The sequence below is a fragment of the Aotus nancymaae genome, unplaced genomic scaffold (genome assembly GCF_030222135.1).
Source record: "Aotus nancymaae isolate 86718 unplaced genomic scaffold, 86718_ANA_hifiasm-v0.15.2.pri h1tg000041l, whole genome shotgun sequence".
Classification (NCBI taxonomy): Eukaryota; Metazoa; Chordata; class Mammalia; order Primates; family Aotidae; genus Aotus; species Aotus nancymaae.
This window is the reverse complement of record NW_026988455.1, coordinates 42,939,713-42,959,822: the sequence shown is the minus strand read 5'-3', so window position 1 is coordinate 42,959,822 and position 20,110 is coordinate 42,939,713.

The following is a 20,110-nucleotide window of genomic DNA, read 5'->3' as shown; positions in this document are numbered from 1 at the left end:
CCAATGTTATAAAACCATATCCAGCATTATAAAATATATTTAATATGTATTGCAAGAATGTCTTCTCCGACCAGGGTAGTAAACTCAAATGCTTCAGGGGTCAGGTAGGGGGAACAAAGGCAATATGAATGGACGCTTCTGGCAAAGCCTTCCAGTTGCCTTGCCCTCCCCCTTTCTCCTTCTCTGATACAGACAAAGCACTGGACCAACAAAACAGTGCAGCCACTGGGTGACCAATGGACTCCTCCTAATGGTGACTGCAGGTTCTTTTACTGTAATACACACAAGCAAGGATTCCTCATCCCCAGCGCAGCACCTTCCGTTTCATAGGTAGCCAATAAATATTTTTTTTCAGTGGGTTAGTGTTTAAATATATATTGAGACTGGAAGTTTAAATTCAGTGTAATCATCTGCTTTTGTGAAGATAAACTAGTTCAGATCTTCAGGAAAATCTTTCTAAAATTTACCACGTAGAGTGTGCCAGTTCTTAAACTGTGAGTACCTTGGGAATGCCCTCAGTCATTCACTTTTTTTTTGAGATGGGGTCTTGTTCTGTCACCCAGGCTGGAGTGCAGCAGTGCTATCTCAGCTCACTGCAGCCTCCTTCTCCCAGGCTCAAATGATCCTCCCACCTCAGCCTCCTGAATAGCTGGGACCACAGGCACATGCCACCATGTCCAGCTAATTTTTGTATTTTTCGTAGAGACAGGGTTTCACCATGCTTCCCAGGCCAGTCTTGAACTCCTGAGCCCAAGTTATCTGCCACCTCGGCCTCCCAAAGTGCTGGGATTACAGGTGTGAGCCACTGTGCCCAGCCAGTCATTCACAACTTAATGTGAATTACATTTGCTTTGCTTTCTTCCTCAATTGCATTTGAATGAAGGATGAGGTAAAGGAAAAAAAGAATCTTATGCTGGGTGTGGGGACTGGGGAGGCTGGCCTTACTACAAAAATGGCCGACAGGAAGAAAGGGCTTTGGAAGGCAGAATGAAAAGCAGAAAGAAAGATGAGAGTAGTAAACAGTGCCTGTTTCACAATTTGGTTTAAGGCTGGCATTGTGGGATTCCAATATGAAGGAAATGGGTTCACTTTCAGATGCAGATGACTCATAAGCAAGCTCATTATAAATCCTTTGGAAAAAAATTGGCCCCGTATTCTTTCTTTATCTGAATCTTTTCCTGCCTTTAATCTCAATCAATCTCTTTCTCTTTCTCTGTCTCTCTCTCTCTCCAAACCGCTATACCAGATAAACATAATTCCCCATTTATCTTTGAGGCCAGGTATCTTCAGTTACATCACCATCATTTTAACCACAACACAGCCTGGAGTTCATCACACCCATCAGGGCTTCAGGCAACCTGCCCAACACATGTGTTTGGTTAGAGGGAATCAGGAGCTGAAGTGCTCTCAATTGCACTTTTCAAAACCTGTTATGCACTCGTGCCAACAGATGGGGAAAATTTCCTTCCAAAGCTGCCAGGAAGAACCTCCAGCTGTTTTCACTGAGCTAAGTGCACCTGCACCAGAGGCTGCTTGTTATAGCAGCTGCCAGGATGTGTTGGGGAAGCAAGCCACACTTAGCATCATGCAGTGGCATCATGGACAATTTGGAGCCAAGAAGGTTCAGAGAAAAGGATGCTGGGCTTCACATCAGATGACCTGGGTTTAGTTTCTAGCTCTGCGCTTTCTTCACAGGTGGTCTTGAGTGCGTCCCTCAACCTTCCCAAGCTTTAGTCTCCTTGGCTGTAAATAGATTCTAGCTCCTGCTCTACTTCTCAATTACAGCTGCTATTTCTTTAGCTTTTGCTCTATGCTTTTGAAACAGAGTCTCCCTCTGTTGCCCAGGCTGGAGTGCAGTGGCGCAATCTGGGCTCACTGCAACCTCCGCCTCCCAAGTTCAAGCAATTCTTCTGCCTCAGCTTCCCAAGTAGCTGGGACTACAGGCATGAGCCACCATGCCCAGCTAATTTTTGTGTTGTTATTATTATTATTTTTATTATTTTTTGTAGAGACAGGTTTTACTATATGCTGGCTAGGCTGATCTTGAACTCCTGACCTCAGGTGATCCACCTGTCTCGGCCTCCCAAAGTGCTGGGATTACAGGCATGTGCCACTGCACCCGGCCCAACATACATTTCTTAAATAAGCAGCCAACAGAGTCTTTTCAGGCCAGTGTCAAAACTGGACCATGCAAGATTTTCTTCAATATTGTAGGGAGGTTTTAGTAATAGTGAAAAGAAAATGTGGAATTAATCTGTTTCATGGCAGCAAAGCATGCTTTTTCAAATCTCTGTGTCTTCATGGCTTCCAAGGTATCTGCATGTCTTTCTTCTGCAGACACCTCTCTGACTCATATGGTAAGTGGGACTTGCATACTTTACAAAAGAGTTACCCAGACCTGGGTTGAAAACTCAGCTCAACCACTGACACATGGGTGTGCCAGAAAGTTAGTTAACTTCTACATCTCCTGACAATTAAACCTAAAACCTACCTCTTGGGAAAGGTAAAGAGTTCATATATGAAATGTACTAACACAAAGTAGAATCATATGTGGCTGGTGTGTGTGTGTGTAGCTACATGCATGGAATGCATTGATGGGGTTCAGGACATGCTACTCAAAAATATGGCAGCTTGGCATTTGGAAAAACAGCAGAAGCACAAAGATCGCTCTCACCTTTCCCTTATTCTACTCCCCTAAAGGAGGTTATAAAACCTTCATCCCAGAGGTGCCCCCTGTACCCAGGGGAAAGGAATGTCCTTATCTCTAAAGACACAGAGGCAAAGGGAACAATCTAAACAAATAGGCCCTGCTAAGATCCTCCCAGTTTATTACCATCAGATCATACACTCTTTGTCCAAACATACTTTGCCACAGCTATCCACTTCTGCATTAAGCTTGGCATAAAAACACATGGGTCTCCCTGTTTCTTTGGGTCTGAAGGCTCCTGTATCACGTAAAACTTAAATATACTTAAATGGTTTTCTCTTGTTAATCTGCCTTTTGTTATGGGGGCCTCAGCCATAAACCCAGAGTTGGTGAAAAAAGACGTCTTTCCTCCCCAACAGAGTCCCTGTGTCAATATGGCTTAACACAGAGTTGGTGAAGAAAGACATCTTTCCTCCCCAACAGAGTCCCTGTGTCAGTATGGCTTTACATAATGCTGTCACTTTGATTCTCCTCATTTTGGTGAGCCCTTTGATGTAAATATCTTTTTCTGATTGCTTGGACCACTTGGACTTTTATACTGATCCCCATGGTACAAATGGAGTTGTCCAATCTCATAATAATTCCTAAAAGTGTCCTTCTGTTCAGACTCTGTAGGGTTATCGGGTTTGAGAGTGTGTGTGTGTGTGTGTGTGTGTGTGTGTGTGTGTGTCTATCTATTCCTAATCTTTCAGTTCTTTCCGTTGCCACAGTTTGTCTGCTGCAAGCCTCTGTGAGGAGTGGTCCTGGTGGCCGTCCAGTTGGGCTGGCTGGTGCTGCTGGTGGAGCTGCTCCAACTCACTGATTTCAGAGTTTCCACTGGCCTCTCCACCATGCTCCTTCAAATGTGTCCTTAGCTAGTTTAGTACAAGATGGACTGCTTGCTCTAGCAAACACATCTGAATGATTTCTTTTGCAAGAAAATTGTATTAAGTACTTCGTTTTTTTCCCACAGGAAAACATCCCCCTGGTGTCTGATGGTTGGAAATGTTACCCTAGATCTATCAATGAGTAAATTCTCTGGAAGGAAGTGAAGCCTTGGGGCAGAAGGAATTTTCATTCTTCGAGGTTGCCACTGAATTACTTTCTCATATATTTGAGAGTCCTAAAAGCATTTTTTTCTTCACATCTTGAGAGGATTTAAACTTGTTTCAAAAATGCATGCCATAAAAATTAAATAACAAAGGTGTCAGATGCAGGTGAGAGTTCAAAGCTCGAGGAAAGAGCAGTCTCTTAGCGTTGCTGTTGTCAGGTGGCCAATTTATTATCAGGCTTCTCAGTGGTGAAAATACAGAAACTCTCTTTTATAAGAGCTATGGCGTCGTAATATAAATGCAAACTAACTTTTTCTCAAGCCAAGAGGAATTCTTTGTGACCTTTCTCCCAAGGAAAGGCATTACAATAACACTCTAAGTCCTAGTTTGACCCAAATTTCTGCACAACTCAAAACCCTAGGGACATTTTGTCAGTTATCTTGGGCCCAGGAAAAAAGTATAGCAGTGTTGATGTACACACAGACAAAAAAAGACTACAGTCTCGAATCGCCTGTGCTTGGGCGTCAGGGTGCTGTGAGCCTGCCCTGGTTCTTCTACATGGCAGCATTATGTAATGTAGCATAACTGCAAACAGTACTAAATGTGATTTTTAGATTTTTCTTTCTTGAGACGTAGTTTCACTCTTGTTGCCCAGGCTGGAGTACAATTGTGTGAACTCAGCTCACTGCAACTTCCACCTTTAGGGTTCAAGCAATTCTTGAGCCTCAGCCTCCTAAGTAGCTGAGATTACAGACATCTGCCACCAAGCCCAGCTAATTTTTGTATTTTTATTGAGACAGAGTTTCACCATGTTGGCCAGGCTGGTCTCATACTCTTGACCTCAGGTGATCCTCCCATCTTGGCATCCCAAAGTACTGGGATTACAGGTGTGAGCCACCGTGCCTGGCAGATTTTAGATCATTTAACTGAAGGGAAAGTTGTATTAGGTTGGTGCAAAAGTAATTTCGGGTTTTGCTATGGCAATTACTTTTGCACCCACATATTCTCCTTTAAGGGTGTGCCAAAATATCTCTGTTCTATGATGTTCTGGGGCATTTCAGAAATCCCTGGCATAACCCCTTACAGAGTAGCAGAGACCTCCTGTGGCCTCTGCACTGATATGTCTCAATTAAAGAAGCGCAGTGGTTCACTTGCATGTCTGCTCCTCAGTGAGCCTCTGAGAGTCCCGAGGGGAGGCTGCCTCTTCTCCATCACTGAATGCTGGTGCCCAGCTTGGTGCCTTCTACAGTGAACATGGAGCAGAAGAGCGGAGATCATGTGCAGTTCTAAGCGCTTTACATGGTGTTGCTCATTTAGTCCTTCTAACAACTGTATGAGGTAATGACTCTTATTATCCCTGTTTTACAGATGAAGAAACCATGGCCTAAAGAGTAATTTCCCTCTTTACTTGAAGTAGATGTTAGAAGAGAGAATTTAAGGCCATTCTCTCAACTAATACACTAGAATGAAGACCGAGTCTGAATTTTCAAGGAGGTAAGCCAGTCTTGGGCTTGGGAGGCTCTAAACATGTCAGTGGATTGTGTCACAGAAAAAGAGTAAAATCTTGTGTGTATTGAGATGCTTCTGTTTGAATTCCCTCTTACTCTCACAGTCCCAGGAATGAGGTCCCTCTCTTATGGCCAACAGACATTATCTTCTGAAGCCGTGGGGTATCCCTAGGGCAAGCATGCCTGAGCAAACTGAGCAGTTTGATGGATCTTTATTTCTTAAAGAAAGATTCTTTATTTCTTAAGGCATGGTATCATTTTAAAATCTAGTAATAAAGCTAAATAGGTGTGTGGGTGGCATTGCATTAACTTATTGGAAGCTACTAGGTAGAAAAATAGAAGCAATAATCTTTGCTCCTAATTTCTCCTAAATATTTACTCTCTCTGAAAGCAAACTACTGTTTACAATTTTGTGTTAATTCACCCTAAACTCAGCAGATTCTTAAGTGGTCTGATATCTTTAAATAGTTTTCTGGGGGAAAGAATGAACCAGTTGCACTAATCTAATGTTGCCATTTTCTCTAAGATTTTGATAAATAACCCCAGTGCTGAAAGGAAGCTATGTTCTTTTGATATGCTTCACATATTTTTTTTTCCAAGGGCATCCCAAATGGGTTGACTGCAAATATTTCTACTAATGAGATGGCTTTAAAATATTACTGCTGCGATTATAGGCATAAATAGTGAGTTTCATTAGGTTGCTTGAGTCCCACTTTGATGGCATAGTAAATCTCAGAACAACCATGCATAGTAAATAGATGAAGAGCTTTTTGGATGTAATTAATTTGTTCTAACATACCTACTAGCTCTCTTAACATTGCAGTTCTAACTCAGTCTCAAGCTACTTTAAGTAAATAAAACAATTGAAAACTGTTATAAGGACTCTTCATGAGCCCAAAGGATTACTACCTTAAAAAAAAAAGAAAAAAAAAGCTCTCCAGTTTGAGAGAGACATGAAAGTATTGGTTAAATTCTTCTTTTACTTCACTAATACTCACTTTAATTTGGTTATAATCTCGGCTCTAACGCATGTCACCTGAAGTGCTGTCTGGCAACATATTCACAATAAATCTAACTGAATCAAATCCTTCATGTTCTGTTGTAAATATGATTGTACTTCATCTGTTCTTGGATGGTTGTTCATTTAGGTATAAATACTGATGAACTCAAAGTTTTATTTGTAAATGTGTTTTGGAACTGAGGTAGAAAGAGGTGTTTTTTGAAGCCAGGAATATACGTGGCCTTGGAGATTATGTACAGTTATACTGGCAGTGTGTAAGAATGCCAGGTTCCCCACCTCTTCACCAATGTTGTTCTGAAGAGACCAGGCCTTTTGTCTTCTAGAGGGTTCGATATTCCGATTTGTCTAATGGTATCCTCGGGGTGGAGTTGAACTTGTTTCTCTAGCGCCTGCATTTCTTGTAAACTTAAGGGTAGACCTAACAGCCCGAGAAGATTCAGGCTCAATCTTCTGGGAGCAAGTACTCCATAGGCCGTGCTGTGCATGTCACGTTGTACAGCACCTGGAGCCGTGCTGTGCATGTCACGTTGTACAGCACCTGGAGTCACGTCATGCTCCTCTACCCTCTGCTCATGAGGGTTGGTTATGGTGCTGATAGCTAGTCCTTCCATTGGAAGATATGTTTCTTACTTGATAATTAGAAAATAGTTGGTGAGCTGCATTTATTTAATTTTAATGAGATGTGGGACATATTACATATGTTATTCACCAAGACGTTAATTTTCATTGTTGAGGAAGCAAGGTTTTTTATTTGGAGCAGGGCAAGAGGGCATCCCAGCACTCTCCAGTTCACACCAGGCAGATTCCCACTTAGCAGTAAGTCCCAGAGGATATTCAGACCGAGAACAACCGGAACAGTTCCGTTGCTGAAACCATTTTAAGGGTTAGGTGTAGCTGAAAGCTGTACCAGGGAGTTCGGGGGATAATTTTAGTTGTCTACTTTTTAAATAAATAATACATTCATGTAATTGAAAATTCAAAATATATAAAGGATAAAAAGTAGAGTCTCTGTTTCAGTTATCTGTTTGTATGTAACAAACCTCCTCAAAACAGTGGCTTAAAACAGTAGTGGTATCATCATTTAGTAATGAAGCTGGGGATGAATGGGACCAGATAGTTGGTTCTTGTTCAGGCTCTCACACAGTTGCTGTCAGACAGTGGCTGGAGCTGGGCCCATATCAAAGGTGGCATCATACATGTTCGTTGGTGGAGCTGGAAAGACTCAAAAAAGCTAGGGGCTAGAGCAGCTGAGGCTCCTCGAACATCTCTCTCCTTTCTCTTCTCTCTGTCCATCACTACGTGGTTTCTCTACTGGTGGCCTCCCAGCATCTGGGCTTTTAACATGGCAGCTGATGACTTCTGGAGTAATTGTCCCAAGGGAAGCCTGCAGACACCACATGCCCTTTTCAAATGCAGCCTCAGACTTCATGCAACACAAATTCTATTCCATTCCGTTCATTAGGAGAGAGGCAAAGGCCCAACGGTGTCCAGGAAATGGATCAGAGCTTCCACCTCCTGATGAGAGAGTGCCAAAGAATTTGCAACTGTGTTTCAAAACCATAGCCCTTTTACCCAGCCATCCAGTTCTCTTTTCCCAATGTAACCAACATCACCAGTTTCTTGTGGACAATTGAAGAGATGCTTTCTATGTGTGATAGACATACATACTTTTTTACTCAGTGTAAACAGTGTCTCATACCTTGATTTTTTTTCTTAACATTTATTGAGCTCCAGCTATGTCCAGGTGCCTTTATATACCTGATCTCTTTTGTCCCCAGAGAGGTTCACTAACTTTCCACCTTAGTGACTGTATGAGATTCTTAGAGCTGCTGTAATAAATTACAGGTGGCCTAGAACAACAGAAGGTTACTCTCTCAAAATTCTGGAGGCCAGAAGTCTGAAATCAAGATGTTGGCAGGGTTGGTTCCTTCTGGAGGCTTTGCGGGAGAATCCATTCCATCCATGTCTGTCTCCCAACTTCCGGTGGCTGCCCACAGTTTTTGACATTCCTTGACAAGCAACCACATCACACCAATCTCTGCTTACATCTTCACATGGACCTCCCCTCTGTGCATGTCTGTATCTTCTTTTCTGTTATAGGGACACTCTTTATTGAATTTAGGGCCCACACTAAATCCAACGTGACTTTATCTTGAGATCTTTAATTTAATTACATCTGCAAAGACTCAATTTCCAAATAAAGATACATTCACAGGTATCAGGGGTTAGGAACTGAACATATCTTTTGGAGACCACTATTTAACCTGCTACAGTGACCAAGTGAAGAACTACATCTGGGTTCTTTCTAATTCCAAGTCCAGTGCACTTGGGACTCAACCACACTCTTTCCCTCAGTGAAAAAATTTGCCAGTGTTAAGAATTCTCTTCTTCCTCAGGTATACCATTTATTCTTAGGTTTGGTCATTTAACATAATCCCAGACTTCTTGGAGGCTTTGTTCATGTTTTCTTATTGTTTTTTCTTTGTCTTTGTTGGGTTGGGTTAATTCAAAGACCTTGTCTTTGAGCTCTGAATGTCTTTCTTCTACTTGTTCAATTCTATTGCTGAGATGTCCCAAAGCACTTCACATTTCTAAAAGTGTGTCCAGAGTTTCCTGAGTTTTTGGTTGTTTTTTCTTTAAGCTATCTATGTCCTCCACTTCTTGTGTCATGTTTTGGATTTTCTTCATTGGGTTTCGCCTCTCTCTGGTCCCTCCCTGATTAGCTTAATAACTAACCTCCTGAATTCTTTCTCAGGTAAATCAAGGGATTTCTTCTTGGCTTGGATTCATTGCTGGTGAATTAGTGTGATTTGAGGGGGTATTGAAGAGCCTTGTTTTGTCATATTACCAGGGTTGGTTTTCTGCTTCCTTCTCATTTGGGTAGGCTCTGTCAGAGGGAAGGTCTAAGGTGGAAGGCTGTTGTTCAGATTCTTTTGTCCCAAGGGGGTGTTCCCTTGATGTAGTACTCTCCCTCTTTTCCTATGGATGTGGCTTCCTGTGAGCTCAACTATAGTGATTGCTGTCTCTCTTCTGGGTCTAGCCACCCAGAAGAGAGTCTACTTGGCTCTGGGATGGTACTGGGGGTTGTCTGTACAGAGTCCTGTGTTGTGAACCATCTGTGGGTCTCTCAGTCATGGATACCAGCCCCTGTGCTGGTGGAGGTGGTGGAGGGTCCAGTAGACACCGTGAGGGTCCTTAGCTTTGGTGGTTTAATGCTCTATTTTTGTGCTGGTTGACCTCCTGACAGAAGGTGGTGCTTTACAGAAAGCATCAGTTGTAGTAGTGTGGAGAGGGACTTGCATGAGAGCAGGGCCCTAGAACTCCCGGGATTATATGCCCTTTATTTTCCACTACGAGGATGGATAGGGAAGGACCATCAGGAGGGGGTGGGGCTAGGCACATCTGACTCTCCTTAGGTGGTTCTTGCTGCAGCTGCTGTGAGGAATGGCATGAGATTCCCAAGTCACTGGGGTTGTACCTAGGAGGATTATGGCTGCTTCTGCTGACTCATGAAGGTTAGCAGAGAAGTGAGGGAAAGCTGGCGGTCACAGGCCTCATCCAGCTCCCACACAAACCAAAGGGCTGGTCTCACTCCCACCGTGCGCCCCCTGCAACAGCCCCGAGTCTGTTTCCAGGTGGAGGGCAATGGGCTTGAAAAGTTGCCCAAGGCTATCCACCTCCCAGCTTTGAAAGAAAAGGACTTGGTTCTTCCCCGGCCTGTGGAGTCTGCGTACTCAATTCATACCTTCCCCCAAGTTCTTTTGCCAGTGTTAAGGACCACATCATAGTTTCTCATTATTATTCTAGGATTATGTGGTTTTTATAATTTATACCAGGAAGTACCTTGTGCACCTGGAAGAAATCACTTAATTCTACTAAATTTTTCATTTGCGTGTAAGGGCATCCCTTGCCCAAATAATTTTTGAATGCTAATTGGGCTATGCCCTTGGGAGTTGTTAAATCATCCAAGCTTATAGCAAAAATAAGTTGGCTAATATTTATTGAATGTTTATTATGTGTTAGGCCTGTGCTAAGTGCTTTACATGCAGTATCTCACTTCATCCTAGGAGACTGTGACTGTCACTATCTCTCACTGACAGAAAAAACTGAGGTTCAGCAAAGTTAAGGAACTGCTAAGTGGTGCAGCTGAGATTCGAACCCGGGCAGTCTGAAATCAAACCCCACATTCTTGAGGCTACAGTAACTTTACATCCTGTCAGCACCCCTCCCACCAGGCTGGCCCAGAGCCAGTCAAGCTTAATGGACAAAGACTTGTTCATGAGAATTAATCATGTAGTTTTCAGAGGAACAGACTGGGCATTCATATGTCTCTTTGTTTTCTCTCATTTCATTTTTGAAGTGACACCATTGAAAGATATTTGGAACTCTTGAATGAAAAATACTTGGAACTTAAGCTTACTTTTTAGGAAAAAATAAAATCAGGGTATTTCCTTTCTGTCACTACCATTCCAGTCCCTTTGGTCTGGAGTTTCCCTATGCATTTATTACTTAGAGCAGTTACTTTGAATTTGTCTGCACATTATAATACAGTTATGCTCAAGAAATACAGCATTTTCCCCTCACCACAAAGGCTGAATTTGTTCAGGTTTGTCATCAATGTAAAACAAATTTCCCTTCAACAGGGTAATATAATAAAAAGCCACATAACTACAAAAGAAGACATAGTAAGTTAGACCTAGTCAGCACTCTTAATTCTTTCTAATTAATATTTCTAAAGTATCTGTAGCTGAAACAAGAAAGATAAATCACTAAAATGACCCCAAAGTCTAAACAAAAGCTTATTGCCTTAGAGTATATTCATTTATTTTTAATGCACATGTCAGATTTTAAAGGATGACTCTAAAAATAACTATTTAAAACATTAACTACACAGCTGCCATTCCGTCATCTTAAGTTAAATGCTGAACTAAACTAGAATGGCTTGTTGCCTTCTCTTGCCAGTAATGAAATTTGTTAATGATGGCGTATTTATAGCTTATATAGAAAAGGTTTTCATCTTTTGTCTATTGCCCTCTTTTAATTAAATTAGGATGCTTTGAAAAATAATTGAAGGCTAAAAGTCTTTCAGATAGATTTATTATTTTCCTGTTAAAGTAACAAGGTCACTTTTATTTAAAGGCTCAAGTTAGCTTGCTTTACCTCCAAAGCAATCTGTAAATCATGCATTTAAGAGGTTCTTAGAAAGATACCCTTGAATTCAAGGTTGCAATTTAGTTGCACTAAGATAAAGAAGATTGGGAAACAAAAATAGGAGTCTGGTGGTCTGGAAGATTGGCCCTCTTGCCCATTTGCTGAGTTGCTTCCTCTCCTGAACATCAGATACCAATAAGTCTTCAGGGCAAGAGGCAAGACACACAGGGTGGAGTTGAAATGCAGCTGGGAATCAGTGTGTTTGGACTTTTGACAGCCGTAACATAGAAAGTTCTAACAGTTGTATATGAAGTTTTAATTTTATTATTTGGACATTTTGTGTGCATGAATTAGACATTTGATGATTCTTGCTCAATATATTGTTTTATAAATATTCTATGTAATTGAAAGGACAAAATGTCTGCCCTGGCTTTCTGCGTACTATGAACTTGCTTGACAGTGGTGAATTTGATGAATTTCCCAATGCCTTGGTGGGGAAGCTATCATTTTCATTGTAAAACAAGGGAAGCTAAAGAGCAGAGAGCTTAAGCAATTTGCTCAAGGTTAATTGGAGATCAGGGAATATTTGGCTCCAGACTTCCTGTGCTAATTATTATTCAATTGTTCTCTCTCTCTGATTTTTGCCTTTATTAATAACTGGTTTTACTTTAGGGCTAAAGAAAATAAATCTGAAAACCCTTCAGAAAAGAAAACGAGTTTTTTGTATTTTTGTAGTCAGTAAGCCCATTCTGCTATTCTTGATTCCAGGTTTTTAAATTTTTATTTTATTTTTTTGAGACAGGGTCTCACTCTGTCACCTAGGCTGGAGTGCAATGGCACGATCTTAGCTCACTGCAACCTCCACCTCCCGGGTTCAAGTGATTCTCCCGCCTCAGCCTCCTGAGTAGCTGGGATTACAGGCATGTGCCACCACACCTGGCTAATTTTTGTATTTTTAGTAGAGATGGAGTTTCACCATGTTGACCAGGTTGGTTTGGAACTCCTGACCTCATCTGCCTTGGTCTCCCAAATTGTTCGGATTACAGGTGTGAGCCACTGTGCCCGGCCAATTCTAGGTTTTCAAAATCTTGTTTTATTGCACTGAAATTGGGAGGCTTGAACACAGATGACTGTTATTTTGATGCTCAAATTTTCAATATGTTGTACTGAACATTGGCTGCAAGACTGTGCCTGTGTTATCTAAATTCTTTGGGGTTCTAATCCCAACATTCAATTTTCATAACTCTGGTATAAACTACCCCTTGCTGTGCAGTAGATGTCACACAAAAGATCTAGTAAAAATCATTTTTTATTTTCTATTTTTCTCTTACTCTCTGGAAAAACACCAAAGTACAGGGGTAATGAAATTAATAATCTGGTCAATTTCCATTTCTTTTGGATTTCCAAAATTATTAATTAATTCTATTTTTATTGTGGTAAAATGTACATAAAATTTACCATTTAAGCCATTTTTAAGTGTACAATTCAGTGACTTTAAGTTCATTCACATTATTGTACAATCATCATCACTATATTTTCGCAAATTTTTTATCTTCCCAAACTGAAATTTTTGTACCCATTAAACAGTAATTCTCCATTCCCTTTAATTCCCAGCCCCTAGTAACCACTATTCTACTTTTTCTTCATCAGTGTGATGGTGGGTACTTTATACACATGGAATCGTGCAATACTTGCTCTTTTGCATCTAACTGATTTCACTTAGCATGATGTTTTCAAAATTCATCCGTTTGTAGCATGTATCAGAACTTCATTGCTTTTTGAGGCTGAAAAATTTTTCATTTTATATATATACCATATATTAGGGTTCTCCAGAAAACAGAACTGATAGGATATATATAGGAAGAGAGTCATTATAAAGAATTGGTTCACACAATTATGAAAGCTGAGAAATCCCACAATCTGCCATTTGCAAGCTGGAGTCAGGAAAGCTAATAGTGAGCTTCAGTCTAAGTCTGAAGGTTTGGGACCCAGAGCAGCCAATGGGGTAAATTTCAGTCTGGGTCTGAAGGCCTGAGAATCAGAAACACTGAGGGCAGAAAAAGATGGATGTCTCTGCTCTAGCAATCAGGTAAGAAGGGCCAAATTCTTTTTCTCTATATATTTCTGTTCTATTCATGCCCTAAATAAATTGGATGATGCCCACCCACATTGGGGCGGGCAAACTGCTGTCCTAAATTCCCTGATTCAATACTAATTTCATCTGGAAACACCTACACAGACACACCAGGAAATAATCTTTGGTCAAACATCTGGACATCCTGTCATCAGTCAAGTTGACACATAAAATTAACCATCACAATACATTTTATTCATCTATTCATCTAGAGATAAACATCTATTGATTCCATCTTCTGACTATTGTGAATAAGCCTGCTATGAAAATTGATGGACAAATATCTGTTTGAGTCCTTGTGTTAGTCCATTCTCACACTGCCAATAAAGACATGCCTGATACTGGGTAATTTATAAAGGAAAATGGTTTAATTGACTCATACCTCAGCATGGCTGTGGAAGCCCCAGGAAACTTACAATCATTGCAGAAAGGTAAGCAAACATGTCCTTCTTCCCATGGTGGCAGCAAGGAGAAGTGCCTAGCAAAAGGGGGAAAAGCCCCATATAAAACCATCAGATCTCATGAGAACTCACTCATGATCATGAGAACAGCATGAGGGTAACTTCCCCCATGATTGAATTACCTCTTACCAGGTTGCTCCCATGACATGTGGAGATTATGGGAAGTACAATTTATGATGAGATTTTGGTAGGGACACACCCAAACCATATCATTCTGCCCCTGGCCCTTCCCAAATCTCATGTCCTCACTTATCAAAACACAATGATGCCCTTCCAACAATTCCCCAAAGTCTTAACTCATTCTAGCATTATGGACTCAAAAGTCCAAGTCCAAAGTCTCATCTGAGACAAGGCAAGTCCCTTCCACCTATGAACCTATAAAATGAAAAGCAAGTTAGTTACCTCCTAGATACAATATGGGTACAGGCATTGGGTAAATATACTCATTCCACATGACAGAAATTGGCCAAAACAGGGGTTACAGGCCTCATGCAAGTCCAAAATCCAATACAGCAGTCATTAAACCTTAAAGTTCCAAAATGATCTTCTTTAACTTCATGTCTTATGTGCAGGACAGCCTGATGAAAGAGGTGGGCTCCCATGGCCTTGGGCAGCTCCATCTCTGTGGCTTTGCAGAGTACAGCCCCCTTCCCGGCTGCTTTCATGGCTGGCATTGAGTGTCTGTGGCTTTTCCAGGTGCACAGTGCAAGCTGTCAGTAAATCTACCATTCTGAGGTCTGGAGGACAGTGGCTGTCTTCTCACAACTCCACTGTGCAGTGCCCCAGTGGGAATTCTGTGTGGGGGCTCTAACCCCACATTTCCCTTCCACACTGTCCTAGCAAAGATTCTCCATGAAGACTCCACCCCTATAGCAAACTTCTGCTTGGACATCCCAGCATTTTCATACAACCTTTGAAATCTAGGCAGAGGTTCCCAAAGCTCAATTCTTGTCTTCTGCACATCTGTAGGACCAACACCACATGGAAGCTGCCAAGGCTTGGGGCTTGCACCTTCTGAAGCAACAGCCTGAGCTGTACATTGGCCCCTTTTAGCCACCCATGGGATGCAGGGCACCAAGTTCTGAGGCCACACAGAGCAGCAGCAGGGCACTGGGCCTAGCCCATGAAACCATGTTTCCCTCCTAGGCTCCCAGCCTGTCATGGTTGGGGCTTCTGTGAAGGTCTCTGACATGCTCTGGAGACATTTTCCCCATTGACTACTTGGTGATTAATATTTGGCTCCTTATTACTTATGCAAATTTCTGCAGCCAGCCTGAATTTCTTCCCAGAAAAATGGGGATTTTTTCTGTCGCATCATCAAGCTATAAATTTTCCAAACTTTTATGCTCTACTTCCCCTTGAATGCTTTGCCACTTAGACATTTCTCTCGCCAAATGCCCTAAATCATCCCTCTCAAGTTCAAAGTTCCACAGATTTTTGGGACAGAAGCAAAATGCCACCAGTCTCTTTGCATAGCAAGAGTGACCTTTACTCTAGTTTCCAACAAGTTCCTCATTTCCATCTGAGACCACCTCACCCTGGACTTCATTGTTCATGTCACTATCAGCATTTTGGCCAAAGCCATTCAACAAGTCTCTGGGAAGTTCCAAACTTTCCTACGTCTCCTGTCTTTGAGGCCCTCCAAGTCTCTAAGAAGTTCCAAACTTTCCCACATTTTCCTGTCTTCTGAGCCCTCCAAATGTTTTCAAAGGGCCTGTTACCACATTCCAAAGTAGCCTCTACATGTTGGGTATCTTTACAGTGCCCCACTCTCTGCAGTACCAGTTTACTGTATTAGTCCATTCTCATGCTGCTAATAAAAGCATACCTGAGACTGCGGGTACTTTATAAAGGAAAGAAGTTTCATTGACTTACAGTTCAGCATGGCTGGGGAAGCCTCAGGAAACTTACAGTCAAGGCAGAAGGGGAACCAAACATGATGTTCCTCTCATGGTGGCAGCAAGGAGACTTGTTGAGCAAAAGGGGGAAAATCTCCTTATAAAACCATCAGATCTCATGAGAACTCACTCACAATTATGAGAACAGCATGAAGGTAACCACCCTCATGATTAAATTACCTCCCACCAGGTCTCTGTCATGACATGTGGGGATTATGGGAGCTTATAATTCAAGATGAAATTTTGGTGAGGATACAGCCAAACCATATCAGTCCTTCTTTTCAGTATATCTAGAAGTTAAACTGCTGGATCATATGGTAATTCTATGTTTAAATTTTGAGGAACAGCCATACTGTTTTCCACTGCATCTGCACCATTTTATATTCTCACTAGCAATACACAAAGGCTCCAATTTCTCCACATTCTCATCAACATTTGTTTTTGTCTTCTTGATAATAGTTATCCTAATGGGTACGAAATGGTTAATCAGTTCTATTTTAAGTGATACCCATAATAGGCTTGTGTCGCATTTGCTGTGACCCATTGTCTTCTGAAGAACTTTTCTAAGTATGGGAAACTTCCATGTTATAAGTTCTGCCCTTGCAATACAAAACTCAGAGTTCAAATCTCCAGCTTTCCTTTCAGCTAGAATAAAATCATGTGGCCTGGACTCTACTAATAAGATGCAACCATGTGAAATTTAAATTCCCAAGTAAAAAACAAAAGATATAAGCTGTTTTGACTGTTCATTTTGTAGGATTGTGTGGTGACAATGGAGTCGGACTTTTGGGGACATTAACAATTGCAGTGGGTCCAGTGCAGTCAGCTTCCAGGGATCTAGGGCGACAATGACATTTGTTTATCGAGCCATTTCTGTGTGTGTGTGTGTGTGTGTGTATATATACGTATACATATATACACACATATATGTATATTTATCAAACCATTTCTGTGTGTGTATATATATATATGTATATGTATGTGTGTATATATATGTATGTACATATCTGTGTGTATATATATGTGTGTATATACATATATACACACACACACACACAAATGGCTTGGTAAACAAATTAGGTTGTTTGATAAAACACTTAGATTGCTTCTAAATATTAGCTATTGTGAACAGTGCCACAACAAACATAGGAGTACAGATATCTCTTCAATATACTGATTTCTTTTGGCTATATGCCCAGCAGTGGGATTCCTGGATCATATGGTAGCTCAATTTTTAGTTTTTTTAGGAACCTCTAAACTGTTTTCCATAGTGGTTGTACTAATTTACATTACCTTCAACAATATATAAGGGTTCCCTTTTCTCCACATCCTCAACGGCATTTGCTATTGGCCTGTCTTTTGGATAAAAGCCATTTTAACTGGTACGAAATCTCTCATTGTAGTTTTGATTTGGATTTCTCTAATGATCAATGATGTTAAAAACATTTTCATATGCCTGTCTGCCATTTATATTATCTTCTTTTGAGAACTATCTAGTCAAATCTCTTGCCCACTTTTTGATGGGATTATTAGACTCTTTTCTATAGAGTTCAAGCTCCTTATATATTCTGGTTATTAATCCCTTGTCTGATGGGTAGTTTGCAAATATTTTCTCCCATTCTGTGGTTTGTCTCTTCACTTTGTTGATTGTTTCCTTGCTGTGCAGAAGCTTTTTAACTTGATGTGATCCCATTTATTCATTTTTGCTTTGGTTGCCTGTGCTTGTGGGGTGTGGCTCAATAAATTTTTGCCCAGAACAATATCCTGGGGATTTTACCCAATGTTTTCTTGTAGTAGTTTCATAGTTTGAGGTCTCAGATTTAAGTCTTTGAAGTCTTTAAGTTTCATAGTTCAAGATCATAGATTTAAGTCTTTAATCCATTTTGATTTGATTTTTGTATATGGCGAGAGATAGGGGTCTAGTTTCATTCTTCTGCATATGGACATCCAGTTTCCCCAGCACCATTTGTTGAAGACAGTGTCTTTTCCCCAGTGTATGTTCTTGGCACATTTGTCAAAAATGATTTTACTCTAGGTGTTTAGGACATTTGTTGAAAATGAGTTCACTGTAAGTATATGGATTTGTTTCTGGTTTCTGTGTTGGTTTATGTGTCTGTTTTTTATGTCAATACCATACTGTTTTGGTTACTACAGATCTGTAGTATAATTTGAAGTCAGGTAATATAATTCCTCTAGTTTTGCACTTTTGCTTAGGATAGCTTTGAGTATTCTGGGTCTTTTGTGGTTCCATATGAATTTTAGGATTTTTTTTATGTTTCTGTAAAGAATGTCATTGGTATTTTGATAGGGATTTAATTGAATCTGATATTGGTTCGAGCCCTCATGCTTTTAATATAGTAATAGTGTAATTTTGCTTAGATCAAGATCAATGTTTATATTATTCTGAGTATAACTGGCTTTTGAGTGTGACTCACTTTTGGTCTTAGAAAGCTTTTAAGATCTTGTCCCGATTGTTCTGATATTTCACAGTTATATGCCTTGCTATGAATCTGTTTTCATCCATTGTTCATCCATTGCTCCTTTCAGTCTGGAAATTCATGTATTTGAATTTAGAAAAATTCTTTAAATTATTTCTAATTTTTTTCTCATTCACCTTATTCTTTTCTTAAATCCTTACTCTCCAGATATTGGCCTTCCTACACTGTATATATAATGTTTTATAAAATAATATAATGTTTTATATTTTCTATATAAAAACAAATAAATATACATTTATATAATATACCTTTTCCTTTTATTTTTCTTCTGTTGGTTTTTTGCTCTACTTTCTGAGAGGTTGATTCAACCTCAACTTCCAACCTTCCTATTGAATGTTCGGGTTCTACTTTCAGGATTTTCTTTTCTTTCTTTCTTTGTTTCCTTGTTTCTTCATTTTCTTTCTTTCTCTCTCTCTCCCCTCCTCCCCTTTTTTTTCTTCTCCTTTCCTTTCCCTCCCTCCCTTCCTTCTTTCCTTTGTTCTTTCTTTCCTTCTTCATTCATTTTTTTAGACAGGTCTTAGTCTGTCACCCAGGCTAGAGTTCAGAGGCACGATCTCGCCTCACTGCAACGTCCACCTTCCAGGCTCAAGTGATCTTCCTGCCTCAGCCTCCTGAGTAGCAGGGACTACAGGTGTACACCGCTATGCCCAGCTAATTTTTGTGTTTTTAGTAGAGATGGGTTTCACTATGTTGGCCAGGCTGGTCTCAAACTCCTGGCCTTAAGCAATTTGCCTGCCTTGGTCTCCAAAATGCTGTAATTACAGGTATGAGCCACTGTGCCTGGCCTCAGGTTTTTAATTTCTAAGAGCTTTTTTATGTTCTCTGAATGTTATTTTTTAAACAGCATTCTGACCTTGTTCCTGGGATTCAGTATCAGCTTCTGTCTTTGAAGATATTAATAATAGTTTTATTTTGAAGTTTTCTCTTCCCCTCATAGTTTAATTTCCCTCCGAGTCATTTTTCTCTGTTTGTGGTTTGTTTGCCTTATCTTTATCTTGTAAGTTAGAGGCATTCTTCATCTGTATGGTAATACTTAGGTGTCTGCTCTTGTTTACTTGTGGGTGAGTAAAAAGCAGATGGAAGATCTGAGTGAGTTTTATGGGAGGGTGATCTGGCTGGGTCATTTGTTGAGGGTAACCTTAATATTGCTATGTGTAAGTTTTTCCTTTTGGGCTGGTCAAATCTCCCAGAGATGACTCTTGCATTTTTCCAAATCACTGTGGAAGCTGAGTAGGTAAACAGGACTTAGAGCAGGGGTCTTGGCCTTCAGTGTCTACATATTCATTTATTCCCTTGGCTTCAGTGTGGGACTCCTGCTCTTGACTAGGTCTATGCCCTCCAAGTACAGGGTATCTCTGTTTTATGCTCTCTAGAGAGTAAATATCCTTTGGCTAGGATGGGGAAGAGAACTCATCCGAGTATGTGGGGTGTTGAGGGAATTCAGAAAGCTGGTGATTCTCTAACAACTTTTCTAATCCTCCTTATTTTAAGCCACCCTTTTTATTCCATTTCCAGTGTTACCTGGTGTTACCATTTCCGGGAGTTTAGATGATGTTAGGGAAAAAAAAAAACAAAAAACTAAGGATGTAATTTTAAAATAAAGGAATTGAACCTTGAGGGAAGGGGTGGAATGCAAGAATAAATAGACTCGGGAACCTGGCAGAGACTCCTGTGGGTACCACCTCTAGGGGAGCTGTTTTC